This window comes from Euprymna scolopes, chromosome 15 (genome assembly GCF_053919585.1).
Source record: "Euprymna scolopes isolate OS-2025 chromosome 15, ASM5391958v1, whole genome shotgun sequence".
Classification (NCBI taxonomy): Eukaryota; Metazoa; Mollusca; class Cephalopoda; order Sepiida; family Sepiolidae; genus Euprymna; species Euprymna scolopes.
The window spans coordinates 80273073-80290039 of record NC_136496.1 but is presented as its reverse complement, the minus strand read 5'-3'; the positions used below and the strand labels follow the sequence as shown (position 1 = coordinate 80290039).

Sequence of the window (16967 nt, the reverse complement as noted above, 5' to 3'; positions counted from 1 at the left end):
TGTTGCCACATCTGAGCAGGAGCTGTTAGAAGCAGTTCATCCTGCCTTGACAGAGTTCAAAATGGACTTCGTGTCCTAGTGGGGAATGCCCTTTTCTCTTTCCTGCAACTTCTTTTCTACAGAAGAGACGTTGCGAGCCTGTCTCTGCTTTATCGTTATTTTCATGGCAAGTGCTCGTCTGAGCTTCAATCTATGGTTCCTCCTCGCCAAACTTTCACGAAAAACACTAGAGTCAAAACCACTATCTATAATTTCCCTAACTCTTTATCTGTGCCTAAACCTAAACGTAGTTTCCATAAACAAAGCTTCTTTCTCAGAACTGCACACCTGTGGAGCTCTCTTCCGTTTGCGTGCTTTCCAGCTGACTACTATTTGATTGTCTTCAAGTCCAACGTAAACAAATTCCTGATTAACCTTTCCTCTAAGTAATCCGATTTACAAAATTTCCACTACTTATGATTACTACGCTATAATCCCATTGACTAATATATACCCATTAATCCTTATCCTCGAGTGGCCTCCGGACCTTGATAAGTGGTGACTCCTTTGTAAAAAAAAACAAAAAAAACAAAAAAAAAACAAAAAAGACATGTTCCAATTCAGAGCGCCTCATTTTGGGGAGCTGGATTTTTCTCATATTATAAAACCAACTTTGTGTCTATCGTTGGTCTCGTGGGGAGAAAAGCAAATATGAAGAATGTCTGAATAATCCGAATAGTTCAAACGAAAAAGTTACGAAAAAAAAAAAAAATCTAAATTAAAGATTAAAAAAAAAAAAAAATTCTTACATTAAGGGAAAGCAGATAAAATAAAACTTAGACGTATAGTTGCGTGAAAATAAAATTTTGCGGATGCTTCGTGTCAAATTGGCTACAATTTTGTCGAGTAATTTTAAAGCCTATTAACGACCAACAGACAGGCGTACAAACAGGCGGACACACAGAAAAGCTCAATTATAAAGATAGATGAAAATCACTAATAGAAAACAAAAACGAAAGAACAAAAGGAAAAAATGGCGTAAATTGGTGGGAAGTACTTAACAGTGAATTGATTGTTGGAATCGAAAGATGCCAAGATGTTGGGAGACAAAAATAAAAATAAAAAAAGCATTTATTAAGTGGAATGGGTACTTTAACTTTTGATGGAAACCCCTTATAGGTATAGTAGATGCGAGGCAGAGGGATACGAGGAATACAAAGAACGCTATAAACCCTCTCTCCTCCCACGTATCGTTTATGGCGTATCAGAAGATTAAATGCTACAATAAATGGGTTAATGTTATCACACACACGCACACACGCGCGTGCGCGCACACACACACACACACACACACACACACACACACACACACACACACACACACACACACACACACACACACAACTCTTTTCATTGGATAATATAACAAAAACAAACCAACATTCATTTTACCATTCCAATACAATTAGGTGATGATCAAATCTGGGGCAACACAGAGTTTCTTTTTTTTTTGGGGGGGGGGACCAATAATTCTGAATTTTTTCTTTTTTTTTCTCCTCTTCACCCTAATTCTACCATATTTTTTAATGTCATTTATCCTCCGCCTCCCCACCCCGTTCTTAACACTGACCCCAAAAAGGTTTATTCCTAATACATACATACATTATTTATAAATCTCTATATCAGCGTTTCTCACGCCTCGTCCCCCGCTCCCACCGAACCCTAAGGTTTCGCAAAAAAAGTCTATAAGCCCTACCCAAACCTACCCCATCCTGCAAGAAAAAAGTGAGATAAATTAATACATTTTCGCTTTTATTCAATTTTATATACGTAATATTATTAAACAAATATCTTTAGAATGATATGCTAAGGCATTTGATATTTGTATGTACGTTATCACCTTTCACACATGAAAGAAAATGCGATTGTCCGATCATCAAAACAGTGATTGGTGATTAATCCGATGTCTTTAATTCCGACTTTATCCATATTAAAAAGAATTATCCCAAAATCAAATCAAAACAATAAATACAAACCCATAGCATTCTAAGCATTGGTACTCCCTCGAAATAAATATTCTCCGAAAAACACAGCAAGCAGCAAAATCCCACCGTTTGGCGTTTCACGGTACAAGTCCCTAGATACCAGAACGCCTTCTACTCTAATAGTTTCTTCTCTCAAACTGCTAGATGTTGGAATTCCTTTCCTGTTTCTTGTTTCCATGACTATACTAATATGCAGAAATTTGAATGTACGGTGAATAAACATTTCGCTGCTCAACTCCCTACTTAGAGTGTCCCTGTAGGCATGATCTCTTACGCACAGTAGCCCCTTATGCCTCAGTGGCAATTGGCCTTTTTTTTTTAGAGGGGGGGGGGAATATGAGTAAAAAAAAATTCTTTTAGATAAGTACATTTCAAAAAGTGATATTTGTTTTTATTAACTTGAAGAATATTTAGTTGATAATTATTTTTAAGGTAAAAAAGCGGAGCACATTTATTGTTTTTGAATTAAATGGCTTTCATTTCAAATAAAGAAGACATATATTCGTTTTAGTTAGTTAAAGAATATTTAACTGACAATGACGAATTATTTTTACAGTAGAAAAAATAATCAGTTTTTTTTAAGTGCTGAACCTGACAGATATTATTTGAAAAGCAATATTATCATTAAGACTATTATACATATTATTATTATGTAGAAGGAATCATGGAATTTATATGACCTGCTAGTATTCTTGGCGATTGTAATATTGTAATATAGACATCATTATATATAATGTATTATCTTATAAAAAAAAAACATATAACAATCATTGAAAATATGTAAAATGGGCATTTAGCGATGATGATGATGATGATGATGATGCTGTTATTGGTGATGATGATGATGATGATATCGATGATGATGATGATGATGATATCGATGATGATGATGATGATGATGATCATATTGATGATGATGATGATATCGATGATGATGATGATGATGATGATGATGATGATGATGATAGTGGTGGTGGTGGTGATGATGATGATGATGAGGAGGAGGAGGATGGTGGTGGTGATAGTGGAGGTGACGATGATGATGATGATGATGATGACGCCGACGTTGACGGTGATGATGTAGATGATGGTGACAATGATATAGATGATGATGATGATGATGATGATGACAATATAGATGATGATGATGATGATGATGATGGCGGTGGTGACAGTGATGATAATGATGGCGGTGACGATGATGATAATGGTGTTGGTGGAGGTGACGATGATGATAATGGTGGTGGTGGTGGTGGTGGTAGTGGTGATAACTATGATGATGATGGTGGTGGTGGTGATTTTGTGAATGATAACTCCCTGATGAAATATGAACTCTCTTTAGCATTACCAAAAATGCTACAATGAAGTCATAACTTTTCCTTAAACCAACTATTCAAAAAAACATCCTACTGTATTTGATATTGGAACTATGATAGAACTCCTATTCCAGTAACTTCTTTCCAAGAACTATTAGTTTGTGGAATTCTCTTTCTGCTGACATTTCCTCCTAAATAGCATCTGTCTTTTCAAGACTAAGTTTAATAAGCATTTCGTGTCTTTGTGATTATCATTTTTCATTCTTGGTATCTCCTTCACGCTTCACGCCTTGTCTAAAGCACTTGTCATGAAAAAAAATTGAAAAATATGTTATATAATTTTGTTTTTGCGCAGGGTTTCCTTGAGACTTGTAATTACATTTTTAAGGTTATGCAAAGGTAAAAAAAGAGGTTGAGAAATAATGGTCTAAAAATGTGTGACCATGCTTTGTGTGGTTGTATGTGGGGATGTTTTATAGATTTTTCTTATTAATCAGATATTTATTGAAAGCAAAAATGCAACACTGTAAAATAAAATCGAATTGTAAAAAAAAAAATCCTATTTAAAAATAAATTAATGACGAAATGAAATCAATCACCACACACACACACACACACACACACACACACACACACACACACACACACACACACACACACACACAAATGGATACAATCAATGGTTAAGAAATATTCTAACTAAATGTTAAGAGTTCAATCCCTGGTGAAGGATAATTGTAGTAGTTTATAGAAATGTAACACTGCGTTAAGAGTTCTTCGACCATTACCAATTCTAACGACGAAGCTGAAAGGCATCAGAGGAGATTGTGCATAAAAATACTGTCAGAAAAATATTTGATTGGTCGCTTGGCATTTCCATCGTAATTCATTAAAGAGCGAGAAAGAGAGGGAGAGTGCAAGAAAGAAGGTGATAGATAAATCCGATCTTAAAAATACCTTTTCTCTCTTGTAGATTAAAAATGATAATTTTTACAGGGGAATATTTTACGTTACACCGGGAGATAATAAAATTACAGCAAACCATTTCTTCTTAAAAAAAAAAAACAAACAACAGATTTATTATAATCTGGAAATATAGCTTAATGGTATAGCATTTGATATAATCTAGTAGATTGTTTTCCACCTCGTCAAAGGAACAGCGGACATAATTAAGAGCAATGGTCCTACAAGCTCCCATTACTGTAATTTTTCAGCTCTGCGCCTGTTTTATAAGTAATTTAATGAAATGTCCTCTAATGAACTCGTTGTACTTGCACCCCATTCGATGTTATTATGGTACTAGGAGTTTCTTCTGAAGTTTGGACCATCATTGTCACCTCATAATTTAGATATTGTTTCATAAGATACGAATCCAGCTATTTACACTTCTTGATTATTTAGGTGTACTATCATCACAAGTATAACCGCCCCCCCCCCCAAGTGTTGGAAAGTGAAGGAGAAAGAGAAAAGGATGTATGATAAAAGAAAGGAGAAGTGGGTTTATCGGCAGAACAATAGAAGCTGTTCATAAACTCACATAAAGAGGAGCTAACATGATTGTTAATCAAGGTGTGGCAGTTATTTTGCAGACAAGGAACAAAACAAACGTAGATATATATTTAGAGTTGATTTATGGGCAGTTTTAGGTGTAGCTGTGAATTTGTGACAGTTTTTACTACGTTTGAGGAAGCTTGTGATAGTTTTGGGTTTGTGATGGTTGATGACAGACAGTCCAATTGAGAAGAGTTCCCAATTGGACAAAGTAGAACGCAGATCATAGCTTGGACTAGATCGAGATAACTTTAAGGGAATGATATGAGCTGACATCAACTGATGTAGACGGCCTCAACAGATTGTAAATGTGGACATTAGCATTTAGAGGATTGATGGTGTCACACACACACACACACACACACACACACACACACACACACACACACACACACACACACACACACACACACACACACACAGAATGCAACTGATATTTGCTAAATGTGTCAGTCTTGCGATTTCTTTTGTTTCTCTTTTTTATTTTATTTTTATTGTTGTGAACCGGTGTGTAATGATATCATAGAACTACTTTCTTATAAGCCAGTAGGAACACACGAACGCACTCATTAGACTTCAATCATAACAGCATGCTGTAATGAACGTGTCTGATGTTATCTTTTGTGTATATCTCTACTATTATATAAAAGTCACTGTGTGTGTGTGTGTGAGAGAGAGAGAGAGAGAGAGAGAGAGAGAGTTCCTCATAGATTCCAAAACGGCTGAGCCTAACTTTTGCAAATTTCACCCAAAGCTAATTTATATGCCTGGCAGTGTTCTTAGATATGTTTTGTACAGAAATTCATCCGATAAGTATCGAAAATTAAAAAAAAAAATACGATCTTAAAAATAGCTTTAAAAATAATAATTTTTACAGAGGAATATTTTATGTTACACCAGGAGATAATAAAAATTACAGCAAATCATTTCTTCTTAAAAAACAAAACAAAAACAGATTTATTATAATCTGGAGATATAGCTTAGTGGTAGAGAATTCGACTACAGATCGAATGATACCCTGTTCAAGCCCGGGTGTACCTCATCATTTTATTTTACTTTTTTCTTAATGAGTTTAATTTATGATAAAATAAGAGTTACCATTTAAAATCGTTGCAAACCATTTCTTTGTTTGCATATTTTAAAAGTAAAATTAATCAGAAATGGCTTTTCCAGGGCATTCATCGTCGAGCCCAAATATCAGCTGACGTGATATTATAAACAAGCACTAATGGAATTTGATGTACGACATTATCATTATTATTTATTTATTTATTTATTTATTTTCAAATTAGTCCACTAGGCAAATTATTCCTCATAATATATAATAATCAATAGAGGATTGATTCTATAATTATACATATGCAATCTGCATAAATTAAAATATCATGTTTAAGCGTATTGTATGACCAGGCTGCCAGCTAGTATGTTAATAAATCATTAATATGACAACAGAGCCTCGATTATAACTACCCACCTTTTTAATTATACAGTGCATATCCTTTGCAGTCGCCAATGCATGGGAGACGACGACACTGCCAGAACGAGAAGATGAAGGAGAAGATCACAGAAACGATGTGGGGGTCGATGATCTTGTCGAGTGAGGTAACACGTGGCTATTACACAAGCAAAGAACTTTGATGCAAATTCTGTATTTGTCAACTGAACTCTAAAACATGAGTTGCATTTTCCCTGCAAATAATTTCCCTCTGGAATGGTGCATCGCCCACTAGTGCCTCCCACTTTGATAGGGTCTAAAAAGACTTTTCAAATCTAATAGGTCCTGCACTGTGAACCAAGCTCTCACCCTCTGTCTCATCATTGCTACATAATGTCCCTGCAGACATCGTCCCAAATACTAGCACCTTATGTCCAAGTGGCAATATATCTTTGTATCCAATCTAAGAATTGTCCGAGACCATGCTCGAGAGAGAGAGAGAGAGAGAGAGAGAGAGAGAGAGAGAGAGAGAGAGAGAGAGGGAGCAAATAAAAAGAAGATTAATCAAAGGGGCTATAAAGTTAAAAGATAAAAAGAGGTTTGGTGAGTTGTATATTTCTCCAGCCCTGAAGATGCCTTTATACTTGAGCATAACCTAGTAAAGTACACATGTGATGACATAAGACAATTGACTCTTCACAGAATTTTATTTTCAAGCATGTGGTGAAGCTCTGTGGAATATCCATATGGATGGATGGCGTTCAGGAGAGTTGGAGAAATTTATAAGACTAGAATTTTTGGCCATCATAAATAAGCAAAAGTTATAGCATCAAATGAATACCATAATACTTAAATCACTGCACCTTATCATTACAAAAGTACATACAAAAGGCCAGCTAGATCAGCCCAGTATTTTCCAAGAAAAAATGGAATGGACAGACGGATAGACAGATTGAGAGAAATGCAATATAGATTATAGGTAATTAAATGTTTTCATATATATATATATATATATATATATATATATATATATATATATATATATATATATATATATATATATATGTATATATATAAGACTGATTTCCATGAATAAATGCTTGTCAAATTATTTTCTCGATAGACACATGACGGTCCTTATCCATGAAATTCTTTATTTGGCCAATCAACTCTGGTGTTTTGACTTTCTTACTCCTCCCACAACTCTCATCATCCCTCACAGACTCCCTGACTTCCTTGTCTCTTATGCCACTGAAAAACTGATGCTCGATTCATGCAAGATGGTCCCAAAGCAGTTTGAAGCAGTCCATACGTTTCTGTGGCATTTTTTTCAAGTTTAAAATAAAATGTTATTACATATCATTCTTCTAAAGTGTCTTCACATCTAGATTGCATTTTTGAAATTCACCAGCTGTGACAATCAGGCTTTAATAGGTTGTATTCCAATTCCTGATGCAGCTGTTCATTTGAACTTGAAATCATAAAAATTAGTCAATCATCTTATAAGATATATAGCAATAACATACTGAATTTTTAAGAGTCTACGACAATTTTAAATGCCTGTACACTAGAAACTTATTGAAGGTACATTGTATAAAACTGATTTCTATGAATGTATGTAGAAATATTTTCAGTGTTCCAAATTCTTGAATTTTCTCAAATCTGGTTAAACGCTTATGAATTTTTCACCTTCAAAAAAAAAAAAAAAAAAAAAGAAAGAAAAAAGCAGAAATGCCATTCTGGATTTTAATTTATTACGCTTTTTTTTTTTTCATTTGTGTAAATAATGATTAAAAAAAAAAAAGAAAAGAAAACAGAAAATTTTTTTTCTAAAAAAAAAAATTAATTCATTTTCATGCATTAAATTTATCGTAATCTTAATTTTAAAACAGAGAATTCGAAAGCAAATTGACTGAAAGGAGAATTAAAAAAAAAAAAACCAGAAAAAAGAGCCCCCTCGCCCCCCCCCCGAATATTCCCCGAATTTTGCATTCAACAGCGATGTTGATAAGAGAAATTGCATTGTTAAAAAAAAAAAAAAATGTATATACAATCAGTTGTTATTTTACTACATTTTGGTTTTTAATTACAGAGAAAATATTTTTGTTTGTTTTATGTCTCTGATAGACTCCATTTGTTCAAACTGTGATTACCTTACATTGTTTGTACAATACTTGGAAAGAAATTGAAAGCAGATTATATATATATATATATATATATACATATATATATATATATATATATATATATGTATATATGTGTGTGTGTGTGTCTGTGTATATATATATATATATATATAAATCTCTCTCTCTCTCTCTCTCTATATATATATATATATATATATAAATGTCTCTCTCTCTCATATATATATATATATAAATGTCTCTCTCTCTCTCATATATATATATATATATATATATATATATATATATATATATATATATATATATATATAAATGTCTCTCTCTCTCATATATATATATATGTTACCAACAGCAGCCCCATAGCACAAGAGTTTAATGCCTGTCTGTCATTTTAATTATTTTTTTACACATGAATCTCATAGTTTTTCACAAAAAGAGGAAATTAGTAACTAAAAGTCGATAGATATCAGAAGAAGGAAACTTATTGAATCGATCATTATTTGGATTCTTCAGATTACTGTTCCCATCTTGAGTGTTATTTTCACAACGTTTCGGTCGATGTAACCTACAACCTTCTTCAGGTGTATCCGAACTCGGGATTGCACAGAATTTTAAATGGACCCTTTATTTAATCCAAGTAAAATACTATACTTGCATTTCCATTAGTTCCATTAGCCAGACTGGATAGAAGTATTAAGTAATTTTAAATTGTATCTTGAGTGTCGCCCGCACTGAGGATTGAACCGTCAGCCCCTAGAAGAGTGTAACTTACAACTGAATATTACCAAGTGCTTTATCAACTATGTAAGGACACTCAAAATACAACTGCGAATTACTTAGGAATTCTATCCAGCCATGGCTAACCGAACAAGAGCATGCCACTACTATGGATGTTTGAAATTATGTGCACATTCCCAGGTTCAACAGAAAGATTCCTGAGTTTGACAGAAGGTTGGATGTTACATCGGCTGAAACGTTGTGCAAATGACACTCAAAATGAAAACAGTAATCTGAAGAATAAAAATAATCAATCCTCATCTCAAAACATTAGAAACAATAGAAACTAGTTGCGAATATGGCAGTAGGGTCGTCCTCTTTTATCGTGTTTGTTGAGCACTTTCTTCCGAGTTGGTACAGTTCCTTTAAGATAAATAAGACATCATTTTTTGTCCTCTGATTTTCCCTTAGTCAGTTATTCTATTATTCTGATTTTTTTCAATACTATTAATATATCTAATCTAATTTATAAAACTCACTATTTCCATCTGTCTGTCTGTCTCTATTTTTTCAAAGTGCATCTCAACTAAAACGCAAGGTTGCAGAGTGGTGCAAGGTTGGTCAAATGATTGCATTTTTTGTGAAGCATTGTTATATATATATATATATATATATATATATATATATATATATATATATATATATATATAAGCCGGTGAAAATAGCTGCTAAAGAAGTAAAGAATTTGATAAAATTGGGACTTGGTAGGCGTAAGTCGACTAAACATGTTATTTGTACATATGTATAAATGTATATTTATACATTAGAGTCGGTTCAGTTTTAACTATTTCTTATCCATCTAACGATAACTCAAACTATAGGGACTAAGGTTGGAGCACTATATGTTTGGGTTTCGATTCCAACCGATGGCACCCAAGTCATATATATATTCTTTTTTACTTCTGAAATCACTACTATATATGGTAATCTATAGAGAATCGACTCTATAAAAACTAAATTTGCATAAGCTAAAATATCATATTTAAACATATTTTATGACTGGGCAAAGCTGGGTGATCAGTTAGTCTAACACACACACACACACACACACACACACACACACACACATATATCAGTTAGTCTAACACACACACACACACACACACACACACACACACACACACACATATATCAGTTAGTCTAACACACACACACACACACACACACACACACACACACACACACACATATCAGTTAGTCTAAATAAAGCAAATCCATTTCTTAAATCTTTGTGGTTAATTGCTTTCTTCCTACAAAATTATGTCTGATTCTAGGTTACCAGTTTTTTGTTGTATTTTCCAAAAGCGGCGGAGGGAGCTTGATGAATACTTGGCAAATAGCAGGAATCAGGCTGGCTTTGGTGTTGTGGGAGGTCATGTTGGTGATGTTCTCAATGTATAACCAAACAAAGTAGTCCAGTGGATTCAGGTCGGGGAAGGAGGGGTGCAGTGAGAGAAGGGTACAAGGTCGTAGCACTTCTTTTGGGCATAAATATTGGATTATTAAGAATGCATTTTTATTTACATAAACATATTTTGAATATTGGAAAATATTGTGGATATAAATATTGAATTACTAAGAATAATATATATATATATATAACTATTTTATATTACATCCTATTTTTGATAAATAGGTGTTCAATGTTAAAAATAGAGCATTAGTATGAGACAAAATGATAAAACAAAAATGTGTATTTAAACGAACAAAGAAATGGGTAAATGCGAATCTCTGCCTGATAAACGTGCGACCCGTTGGCTGCTATAAGTGTGTGAATAACAAAGAATCTGATTGGCTAACTAGCAAACTCAGCATTAAATGAATATATAAAAACATGCTGTAATATCTAATTCATGCAATAGTCTGACACACACAATACAATCTAATGAAAACTGAAATATTGTCGATACCCGTCTCCTTCCCCCCTATTATCTCCTAACACCCTTTTTTTCCCCTTTTTTTTCTCGTATTTCTTCTAAAACACTTCTTCCAAATACTAACAACCATTTCTGTAAGGTCTGACGAGGCTGTTGGATCGTAAACATGGTCCAACATCCGAAACATATGTAACCAAACAGATAAAACGGTAATAAAAATATATATATATGCGTAAGTAAAATTCATCTTTGGTCTTTGGTAGCTAAATTTACAATGATTTGATTCATGCAGAGTACATCTCTAAAGCATGACTAAAGTAAACAAGTTACAGTCAATGTTTGTTGTTGTTGTTTTCTTTGTACTTGTTCACCTTGCCCGCACTTAACTGATATTATTTCGGTCATGAATTCACTAGAAAATTCATTGTTAAATTTTTTTTTTTTTTTTAAATTTTGAGTAAAATTATTTTGGAAATCAAAGTCTTCAAAAACATGGACACGAACCATTTTATCAAGAACTAGCAACACTCGTATCATGACGTTGTCCAGGAAAATTCAAGAAACGAAATATCAGCCTTAAATCCTATATTATATTTTTGGGGTCGGGTGGGGTGAGAGTTACTATTATAAAAACACTGGACGGAAGTACTATTTTATAATTCTTTATTTTGTCAATAAAATGATTTTTCAAAGAAGTATTTTATGTAGTCATTAAAGAATTAGCTCTGTAATACGAAATCTACAAAAATTAAAACACCATATCTAAGCGTATTGTAAAACTTGGCGAAATTGGGCGACCTGTTAATAGTTGTGGCAGAACTAATCTATGTTAGAGTTAGGGTTACCTACTAATAGACTATGCCAATCTCAATAAATACTAGAAGACTTAGCCGTAATGCGTCAGACGACACCCGGTACTTGTACTGGGCTGGTCACTGAAGTGTGGTGTCTGCACAGATGCTGCACTCAAATTAATTGTCCTTAATCAATGGAGGGGGAAACCCTTCTAAACTAAGGCAATTTTATTTTTGGAGAATCCTCCTTTTGGGGAGAGCTGGTTATCTCTCACATTAAATCCACCTTGTGTCACATTTTGTTTCGTGGGAAACAAATAAATAACCAGTCGATATCCTATGGCTCATTCTAGGTTGTTCGTCGGGTCCGACGAACAACCCACGTTGTGTATGCTTTGCAATAACAGTAGCGACGTCGGATTTCGAACTCACAGGATTCGAAATCAGAGTTGAAGTTCAAATCAGAGTTCAGAGTTGAATTTAAAATATCCCCAGCATTCCAAAGAACTCACAACGGAAGGCTGAATTAAACCCAACAAGTGTTCAGAAAACACCGATGAAAGGAAAAAAAAGCCCAAAACAGGACTCATGAAAAACAAATAAGTGCGTGAACATAAAAATTTGAATTGCAAACTCGTTGAATATAAAAATATTTCCATATTTTTCTCCGCTTGGCACAGCCGTAAATACAAAATAAATACGAATTATTCGTGTTTTATTTTCTCGCGTCATTAAATATGTTAGCGAACTTTTTCTTTTTGCTTACTAAAAAAAAAGTACATTCGGATTTTTTCCCTTCGGTCAACTTTTTTTGTGCTATGAAAAATAACTTTGCTTTGAAGGAATTTTGAATATTTCTCGCGGCATAAATATTTTTCTGTCTTCTATGGCAAAAGACATCCGCTTGGAATTTAAAACCATTGTCAGCGTTCATTTACAAAGTTATTGAAGGAAACAAATCACTGTTCCCTTTCTCCCAGTTTTTCTAAAAAATATAAAACCTGGTTATTCTGAGCAGTATTTTGATAATTTCCGTAAATTCAGTATTTTACACATCATACAAAATGGACACCTTACAAAATACATTGAAACAATTATGAAAACTGCAAACTGAACACCAACAACAATTATTTGAACATCAGAAATGCTCAGATGAAAAACAACAAGAACAACTAATGAGGCCCAGCAATATGAAAATCAAAAGCACACGATAGAGTTGCTTACTCAAGTCATAAAAATATGTCCATCGATAATACTACCGCATTTTCACAAGACCTATATGAAATGCGAGTGACAATTTCTGCTACAGATCTGAAGGCAAATCATTTGAAGCTTATTTTCGTCGGTATAAAGATTTTTTTTAATATCGACTGCGAACAGTGGCCGGACCAGAAAAAGGTCCGTTTACTATTACAAAAACTAGAGACGGCTGAGCATAAGTTTTTGGTGATTTTATTTTACCACGTAAAACGTCGGAATTATCTTTCGCCGAAACGCTGGAACTTCTTGCACAACTATTTAGACTGAAAGTCTTTTCATAATTTTATAAGCGTTAGTCATGTCTGAATTTGTAGAAGAATAGGGAAAATGATTTTGCAACGCACGCAACCATGGATGGTTAACAAACATTGCGACGAATTCAAACTTGCAGACCTCGGTGCAGACAATTTTAAATGTTTAGTATTTGCGCAAGGACGAACTTCTGGTCGAGATGCAGAGATAAGGAAGCGTGTCCTAACAAAATTAGAAAATGAATCAAACCTAACCCTACAAAAGTTAACGAACGACTACCAGAAAATAGAAATGATTAAATATTCCATGGATACCGAAGCTGGGGTCGCGCAGATAAAAAAGCAGACAGAAATTAAAAAAAAAAATGCGTAAAAAATAAAACACAAGTTAAGGAAACAGGATACACATATCGTCACATAGCTGAGAAAGAATTTGAAGAAAAATTCCGTTTTCATGTAATCGATGTGGTGATTTGCATTGGGTTAAGAACTGTCCATATTTATCAAGAAAATGTTCAATATTAAAAAAAAAAAAAAAACGCAAATGTATTCATTTCAGAAATAAAATTAAATACGAAACCCAAGTGTATTTTGGCGGAGACTGAAAATAACGAAGAAGAATTGCAGAAATGTGACTATAAAAATGAACGATAAAGAAATAATAAAGATATCACTCTACTCGGGCCCAGAGCTTTTGATAATAAATTTCCATACCTGGAAGAAATTGAATAAACCCACAATGCTGAGAACATGCAAAACGGCAAATTAACGTCGAAGGTGAATTTTTAGTGAACGTCACATTTTTAGGAAAGACGAAAAAATTAAAATTAAGGAATACCACTAATCTACTTGGGTCGAACTGGATTCATGAATTTAAATTATGGAACCAGCCAATCAATAATTTTTGCAAAGCAAAAATAAAAAGTTCAACAGATGTCCATGTCTTGAAAAACAAATTAAAAGGAATTTTTTCTTGTTCTAAGCCATGAAAAGTCAAACAGAAGGCGCAAACAAACCAGACAGAACAAAAATAGCTCTCCACTAACAAGCAAAGCGCATAACCAAAACCAGGTAGGGTACTCTATCGCTAGTCCTAAAGTAAGGACACCCTCGTCAACCGACCCAGTCTTAAATGTCTATGCGACTGCAGGCGATTTTTCACCGGATATGAAAACTTCAGTTACACCACAACAGATATCAGTCGCAACTCTATTTTCCCCAGTAATGGAACATTATTTACCGAGAATCAACGTCACTCAAAGATATTACGTACAACAAAATAATAGCACTCTAACTGTTTTTCCATAATATTGGAGAACTGCCGGACCGTTTTACCCGGCGTATTTCAAAATAGACAGTGCATCTGGTTAACACTATTTGGCTAGAAACAGTGTAGTATCTGTTCTGATACTACACTTAACCTTTTCTGTCCTCGACCAGTTCAGGAGAAATCTGTCTAGGCTGGGGCATTTTTGTTCCTATCCAGAGTGCTCCTTTTTGGGAGCTGGATTTTCCTTACATTAAAAACCGACCTTGTTTCTATCTCTGTGAAAACCCCTGGGACAATATTTCTATATTATATTGTTTGATGGATTATTACAAGCGGTGTCCTAGGTAAGGGTTATTTACCCTTAATTACTTCTGGCGAAATCTACCCACACAAGTAATCAATTGTTTTATTAAATTCTCGCGATTAATACGCGAAAAAATGGCAAAACGTTTTTTTTTCCGGGCCAAAAGAAAAGATTTCGCCCTGAACAATGAATCCTCTAATAAGTAAAGACTATTGAAACCGTTTACGACACGTTTGATATTGAGCCTCTCCAAATCACACCAGAACGACTTCTTTAAGCTCAATAGACATTGATTTATAATTCCAGAGCATTCATAAATATAAAGAAGCAGGTTTATAAGTACATCTTGACTTTTCTAAGACCAATACTTCATCGGACACCCTCTATCTTCGAATAAAAGTATTCTTAAAATCGAAAACTTACTTCAGAAAACATTCCATTCAGATCAGATGAATATGGATGTTGGTCCAATACAACAATGATGCTTTTTTGGTTTATTCGTTGTTTGGTATTTATCGTGCGTTCCTCGGTGTTCATAGCTAAACGACCTGAAAAAGAGAATGGCTAAACAAAATAATGTGAAAAACAAAAAAAACAAAACAAACAAAAAAAACTCAACGGCTGCAGAAAACGTAAGAGTTCTAGATATGCTCCAAATACTCTCTGGATTCGTTAGATGATGACACAATCGACTTATCACTCTTTCAGTCATAGCGTATACAACACACAGTCTCGCTACTTTTTAGACACGCCACGTATATACATGTTTAGTTGTTTCGACTTTGTTTTTGTCCTGATTTATTATTTTTTTTTTTTTCAGAGGGTCTTTAGAGGTTTTACTTTTGTTGATTTGTTTTTTTTTTTTTTTTTTTTTTTTTTTTTGTTTTTTTTTTACGGCGTATTAAACATTTTTAGGTGATTTTTATACGGTCATACAATAATTTTTGTAAACTGTTTAGGAATATTGTTTTACCGCATATCAACACTTTTACGTTATTTAATACCGATATAAAACAGACATCGTAGCTACAACCTTCTTAGAAACAGGTGCTATTTCAAACTTCAAAATGACAGATCAACAAAAATGCTATTTTAAACTTAAGCATGACAGATCAACAAAAATGCTATTTTAAACTTCAGCGTGGTAGATTAACGAAAACGTTATTTCAAACCTATATACAATCGCTTAGAGAGATGGTAAGACACGTTTAGAATAAAGATGCGTCCATTCACTGCACACTTTTCAAACTGGAACGTGACCGATCGACAGTCTCCTATGGCGGTGCAAAGTCGCGTAGACAAATTCGTCGCGATGCAAACATTTCATAAATGTAAAATAATTGCAAAAATAAGGAAAATTTTCAGACAAATCAAATCAATCCATTTTATCTATCGTTTACAGAGAAACAAAACTCGTTTGTTTATTCAACTAATAGACATTTTTTTTCTTTTTGACATTGAATAATTCTTTATAAATTGGGCAACATTTTCTAACATGGTTTTGATTTCTCTTTCGATTTAACTCTTGTTTTTTTAAACATTCGACATCATTTGCTAGGAGAGAAACGAAAGTAAAAGCAAAAAAAAAAAAATAGTTCCAATTACCTTTTAGAAGTGAGAGAAGAAAAACAAAGAAAATAGTTTAATTTTCAAATTTATTTGTGTTCTGGTTTTCTAAAAATTAAAAAAGCTGTTTTTTTTTTGTTTTTTTTTTTTCAGCATCTGAAAAAAAAAACCGTATGAGAAATAAAAGTACAATTCAATTTCAATATTAATACAAAAATATTTTTTTAGAAATGCAATTTTTTATTTGCAGAGTGTACCCCCTCACCCGAATACTACCCACCCATGAAATCGTTAATAAAATGTACAACCCTTTCTGCAATTCAATCATATTTTGTACAAAGAATCTTAATAGCCTATCATGCCTTGACAGAGTACAAAATAGGCTTCGTATCCTAGTG

General features: G+C 33.7%; 1 protein-coding gene across 1 annotated transcript in view; it reads right to left on the bottom strand.

Moving 5' to 3' along the window:
- LOC145293937 (uncharacterized) overlaps window positions 1-15554 on the bottom strand; it is a 182177-nt gene extending 166623 nt beyond the window's left edge. The window contains exon 1 of the mRNA XM_080140788.1: window positions 15427-15554. The gene's annotated coding sequence lies outside the window, so the exon portion shown is untranslated. The remainder of the gene's footprint in view (window positions 1-15426) is intronic.
- Between the last annotated feature and the right edge of the window lie 1413 nt (window positions 15555-16967).